Source organism: Octodon degus, unplaced genomic scaffold (genome assembly GCF_000260255.1).
Source record: "Octodon degus isolate 3935 unplaced genomic scaffold, OctDeg1.0 scaffold00146, whole genome shotgun sequence".
NCBI classification, from domain to species: Eukaryota; Metazoa; Chordata; class Mammalia; order Rodentia; family Octodontidae; genus Octodon; species Octodon degus.
Genome location: NW_004524722.1, coordinates 1801827 through 1807686, shown reverse-complemented (window position 1 = coordinate 1807686; position 5860 = coordinate 1801827). Strand labels below are relative to the sequence as shown.

Sequence of the window (5860 nt, the reverse complement as noted above, 5' to 3'; positions counted from 1 at the left end):
CTGCAACTGGTCAGGTGTCCCCTTCAATACAAAAGCTGGGTCAGAACCTGTACTCTTGACTCCTAGAGCAGAAATGGGGCAAGGGTACTAATTTATTCATCCAACCTACACATTCAAAGTTTGAGGATCTCCTGGGACCTCCCGGACACAGTAAGGAGCAGACCAGTCGGGGGGGCCTCCTGAGCTCACAGAGTAGAAAAGGGACAGACACAAGGTCTGTGACTGACAGAAGGCAAGCCGACTGGGATGGAAGACAGAGAAAGGAATAAGAGAAACTTTGGATGAGAGGCCAGGAAAACCCGGGAGAGATGAAGGAAGAGAGGGGAGGCTCCCTTATCCCCCTCAGGAGCTGGAGACAGGTAGGAGCCTGAGTGCCAGCCTGCGTTTTGGCCTTCTCTGCTCTGTCCTAATCTGGTCCCTCCAAGGCGAGCCAGGCTGGGCCAGACGCGGGGCAGAGGCAGCCAGCTGGCACAAAGTCCCACGGTGGGCAGCTACAGGAGCCACGCTGGCCCAGGGCAAACTAATAAACCTCAGGCGTCCCCCCCCGCCCCCCCGCAGGCTCCTGTGTGCGAGGCGCGAGTCTTTCGCCTGGCCAGCCCCCTTCCTGCGCAACACCCGGTGTGCACACGTTGACCCCACGGCCGCAGGGCGCCGTCTACAAGTGGGTGGCGTGGTGGCTGCTCTCTATCGCGCCGGTGGGGGGCGGTGCCAGGCAGGGTCTGTAGAATCCTCCCGCCCCCTCCTGGACCGGCCGAGGGGTGGGGCGCGCGGGGGGTGGGGCGGGGCGCGGGGCCCCAAGCTGAGCTTCCGAGCACGTGGGACCCCGCGCGGTGGCGGGACACTGGCGAGAGCTCCAGGCCACCGCGGGGATCGCCTTGGGGAAGGACGAGCTCAGAGCGGAGGTGAAGGGCCGGGTGAGCGCAGAGAGGTCAGCGGGCGCAGAGCGGGCGGGCGCGGCCGGGGGAGGCGCTGGGACGCTTAGCTCGGGTGCCGACTCAGCGGCGGGCAGGGAGACTGCCGCGTGCCTCTGGCCGTTCCACTGGGGCGCAGATCAGAGCCGGGGTGCATCGCATGCATAACGACAGTGGAAGCACGCTGCGGATCCGTGTTGAACTTGGTCTCCAGTGGAGCGTAATCTCGGTGAGTGAGGGCGAATCTCCTGTTAGGTCGCATATCGGGTCGTTCAAGGTGTTAGTGGGTGAGCGCGGCCCCCTGAGAAGTAAGAAGCCAAATTTAGGGAACTTGTCCGTGTGGGCGCCCCTGTGGCGTGAGTCCGTGATCCGAGCTCTGGAAGCTCCTGGTGACCCGCTGCACTCCTAACCCCCGCCGCCTCCCACTAGGTGGCCTCCTCCTGTGCTGGGCTACGGTAACCCTGGAAAAGAGCAAAGGACACTTAAGACTTTAATCTGTTGGGAGACTTTTAATCTGGCAGGTGATACTGTAGGAAGGGTCAGTCAGAAGAAAGGAGGAGTGACCCTCACACCAGGTTGACAGTGCCCCCTAGGAGGCAGGCTCAAGTGCCAGGCCCTGCTAGGAACTAGCACTGAAGTATGGGATTTATGGGGCCAGGTGACTACGGTTCCTCTCAGCATGATATTCCAGCTTGTCTGGGCCCACAGCCTTGTTGGGGATCTAACCTGGAATAATGAGTTTGAGGGTCAGACTGGGCCTCCAGGGAAGTGTTGGTTATCTGGGTGGGAGTAGGAAAAAACTTGATTCTTTGGGCAGCCAGCCTGTGAAAGGAAGCCAGCACCTGCAAGTCAGAGGAAGAGCTGGCACGGAAGGCCTATGACCCCTTCTTCTCTCCTCCCTACCTTGGGTTGTCCTAAGATACAGAATAGGAGCTGGAACATGAGTGGGGGCACAGTGTGCAACCTTCAGAAATGGTTACTGAGCTCAACATGCAGAGCAAGGTTGTGACCTCTCCTTTCCTGTCCTCCTGTTGCCCAGGATTTACAGGATCCCCCAAGGACCATCTATGAGAGTATGAAGGCAGCCTCCAAAGCCCAGGGAGTAACCCATGAGAGCTTAGATTTTTGTGGCTTTGAATCTTAGGACATTGAGTCTCTCTAGGTATTACTTTGGGGAAATGATGATCTTCGCCTCTTCAAATGCAAGTTGCTTATAAGGATTCTCATAGAGATTAAGAAAAAGCCTGTGTGTGTGTGTGTGTGTGAGAGAGAGAGAGAGAGAGAGAGAGAGAGAGAGAGAGAGAGAGAGAATTTGCTGGGGATGGAACCCAGAGCACATCCTTTACCACTGAGCTATACTCCCAGCCCAGTAAAGAAATGGTTTTATGAACTAAGTGCAATGCATGGGGAAGTGTAACATTCCATAGATTTAAATACCCTTGAAGACTCTAATAGGACTCATGTGCTGGACTGTGAAGAACTGTTGTGTTTGTGTGAAGTTTTATTGGAATTTAATTGTTGAATGTCTTCCTCTCCTTATCCCTCCTCTGCGGAGATAGCTTTCTGGTAACGATTTACAAAAATCCCTCACTTTATCCTCCAGTGACTGGTGAGGCAAGAATTCTTATCTACATTTTGCAGATAAAGAAATAGGGTGCTTGGGGAATAGTTTGCTCAAGGTCTCAAAGCTCAAGTGACCCTGGAGCTCCTGCTTACCTGTCTTTTCTGTCTGAGACAGAAGGTCCACCTTATGAGGCTGGTTTCCAGGCTGAAAGAAGTTTAGGTTCTACTGTAGAAGCTTGTCTTTGGGACTTCCTTGTGGTCCTGTTATCCGGCTGCTGCTACGATGACCAGCCCTGCTTATAGAACCCAGGGAGGTTTGCTGATTCGTTTAGGGGAGGAGGAGGTGCTCCTGATGAAATCTTCCCACTCCCCTAACTGCCTCCTCAAGGCCTGTCTGGTGCATCCTTCAACCCACAACTTCCTCTGGAGCTGCCCTTGCGTCCTCTGGCCTGGCCTCTCCCCAAGGTGGAAAAGCTATCTGTGAGGTCCTCCTTGAGCTCTATACCCATCCTAGAGAAAGGCCAGTTCAGAATGAGATCAAGCCATCCCTGATTTCTCCCTCTGTCCCTGTTACCTGGCACATGTTGGTCACAGAGCAGGTGGCAGGGAGTGTTTGATAAATGAATGATCAGATGGAGTAGCCTTGGTTCATGGAAAGCAAGAGTGGGTTCTTGAATAGAGGACTGCCCTGTCATCCAACCTCCAAGGACTGAATCATTCTTGGCCTAGAATGAGTAGCAGGAGTCTCTGATGGGAGGGTGGACACCCTGGCCTCTGCTGGGCACCTGCTAGCTCTCTGCTCTAGTACCCTGTGTGTTATCCTTGAAGCGCCCCAAAGGAGAGGCCAAGGCACTAAGGGGCTCCTTCAGACTTGTACTGATGTGAATTACTGGTGAGTACAAAGCTTCCTTGTCCAGTTTCTAGGTGGAAGATTCTTCCCATGGCTGGACTATGGGCATAGAAGGACACACTCCACCTCATAGAGCTAAGGGACAGCTCTTCTTATCATATCTTTGTACGTGTGATCTCCTCCTTTATCTCCCTCCCATCAGACTCCCCAGTCCTAGCCACTTTCCATGTGATACCACCTTCCTAAAGGTCAGCGTCGACCATGTCCTTCTCCTCTTAAGCTTTAATAAAGACCAGCTCCTCAGCCTGGACTATGAGCTCTTTCATATGAGCTCCTCTGGCCCCCACACAGTCCATGCTCCTAACCTCCCATGCCAGCCACATGTGACCATCTGACCTTTCCCAGAAGGCAGCACTCACACCCTCTGAGTCTTGGCACTTGCCTCTTTTTCTGCCTTCAGTGTCTTCACACCTCTTTGTTAACCTAACAAAATCCTAGTCATCTACCAAGTCTCACCCCCTCTGGCAAGCTTTCTCACCAACTACCCTATGCTGAGTGGGAGCTGTTGTGGACTTCCCTTGGTTGTAGCTTCATCACCCACATAAGACTCAATCCACGTCTGTGGAGTTGGGCACAGAAGAGTATTGGCAAGTGTTTGTTGAGACTTTATAGTTTCTAGGAATGTGATTTATGACTGCGGTAATGTTAAGTGCAGACTCCTGGACCTCTGAGAATCTCATACCAAAGCGAATCCAAAGCATGAGTGGCAGAATGAGAGAAGTCAGTACTCACTCCCCAAACCTGACGCTGTTGGAATTAGATGCTGAGAATCAATGAACTTGAAGGACTGAGGGGAAGATTTGGTGACCTCAGTTTTGCAGACTTGCACATCTCCTGTTCTTTGTTTTTGTCGCCTTGTCCACCTGGCTCTTCCCACTGTTTCTCTCACCTCCCAACCTGAACCATTGTGCTCCTCTCAAATCCAATCACAGCTTCTCTTCCAGGAATCTCCCTGGTGGCTCAGACTGTGCCACTTGCCCCTCTTCTGGGCACACTTGGGAGGGCTCCCTGCTGAGGACTGTGAGCTCCTGGAATTTAGTGTCTCTGTGTTGATAGGCATATGTGACCTACACATCAGGACAGTGTATGATTTGCTAATACCATGAAATGTCCACCTGCCTTACTCATTCCTCATGAGCTGTTCTATGCAGGGGTGATTCTTCTCCTTTGACCAGTTAGATACCCAAGGATCAGAGAAGGACATGACTTGCACAGCCTAGACAGTTGGAAGATGTAACATAAACCCAGGTTTACTTTGCTTCTGTTTGGTTAGAGGCATTCCCATGTGATAGGTTAGAGTGGGGACCAGGGCATAATGGTTCTGAACCTGTTCAATTTAGTGGCAGCCTCTGTAGCCCTGTGCAGGCACTGGGATCGCTGGGATGCAGTGGGAGGGCTGATTTGAAGTTCCGCTTTGGTTAAATAAGGCAGGTGTTTCAATTTCCTGGTCCATAGCCTGATTAATCTAAGACCCACCCAGTCAGCTGCTCTGACTTCAGCCACAATGGGTAGCCCTCACTGCCAGGATCCTGGGGGTCCCAAGAGGGAAAGAGCCTGGGGAGGAGAAGAGAGCCAGAGGGTCTCCTGGACGGGAAGCGTCGTGCCAGTGTCTAATAGCAGCTGAGGCGACATCTGAGGTCACACTTGAGCTGCTTCCGCAGGTTAGCAGTCAAGCTCTTGGAAGAGCTTGTCAGGCAAAGCTGGGGGACTTGCTGGCCTTCTGGCCTTCTAGATGTTTGGATCACAACAGGGGGTGACTTCTAAGCTCCTAGTCCTGAGCAGCCCACCTGCTTTCCACTGCTCTCCAGCCCGGGGCTGAGTACCAGCTCCCGTTGCCTCTGCTCTGGGTTTTGTTTGGTCTTCTCCTCCTTTCTCTCCATCCACCTGATTCCCACCCATTTTCCAAAGTGCAAGTCAGCAACTCCACACAAAGGGTAAACATTATGTATTGTAAGCAATACTAATAATTTTTTTTTTAATTTTAGGGAAGGGTCTACAGGGTGTTCAGGGTCTCACTACTAGATTGGACTCATAGTGAACCGCCTCTTTACAGCCTTCCAAGAGCTGGGATTACAGGCATGTGCCACCATGCCCAGTCTCAGTTGCTGTCTCAGTGCTTCCCAGGGGTGGGGCCTGCATGGCAGTCCTGGGGATCGAACCCTTGGCCCCTGTACCTGCTTGCAGGCGCTTTAATCCACTGAGCTATTTGGCAGACCCAAAATGTTTTTAAAAATAGAAAAAAGGAGACATATAGTGATCAGACATAGTAGTATGTGATTATAGTCCCAACTATTTGGAGGTTGAAGTAGGGAGATTCATTAAGCCAAGGATTTTGAGACCAGTCTGGGCAGTGTAGCAAAATCCCATCTCAAAACAAACACAAACAAAAATAGAAAAGGAGTTATGAAAACAAACAAATAAACAATAAAACCCTAAAAATTTACTAAAATGGAGCGATAAGCCTTATTCCTGGATG

The 5860-nt window shown here is 52.1% G+C and overlaps 1 protein-coding gene across 3 annotated transcripts in view; it reads left to right on the top strand.

Annotated features, from left to right (window-relative positions):
- Positions 1-794: 794 nt before the first annotated feature.
- The window catches only part of P2ry2 (purinergic receptor P2Y2), a 13480-nt gene continuing 8414 nt past the window's right edge, over positions 795-5860 (top strand). For all 3 annotated transcript variants that reach the window (XR_002818230.1, XM_023702092.1, XM_004641930.2), the window contains exon 1: positions 795-1140. The gene's annotated coding sequence lies outside the window, so the exon portion shown is untranslated. The remainder of the gene's footprint in view (positions 1141-5860) is intronic.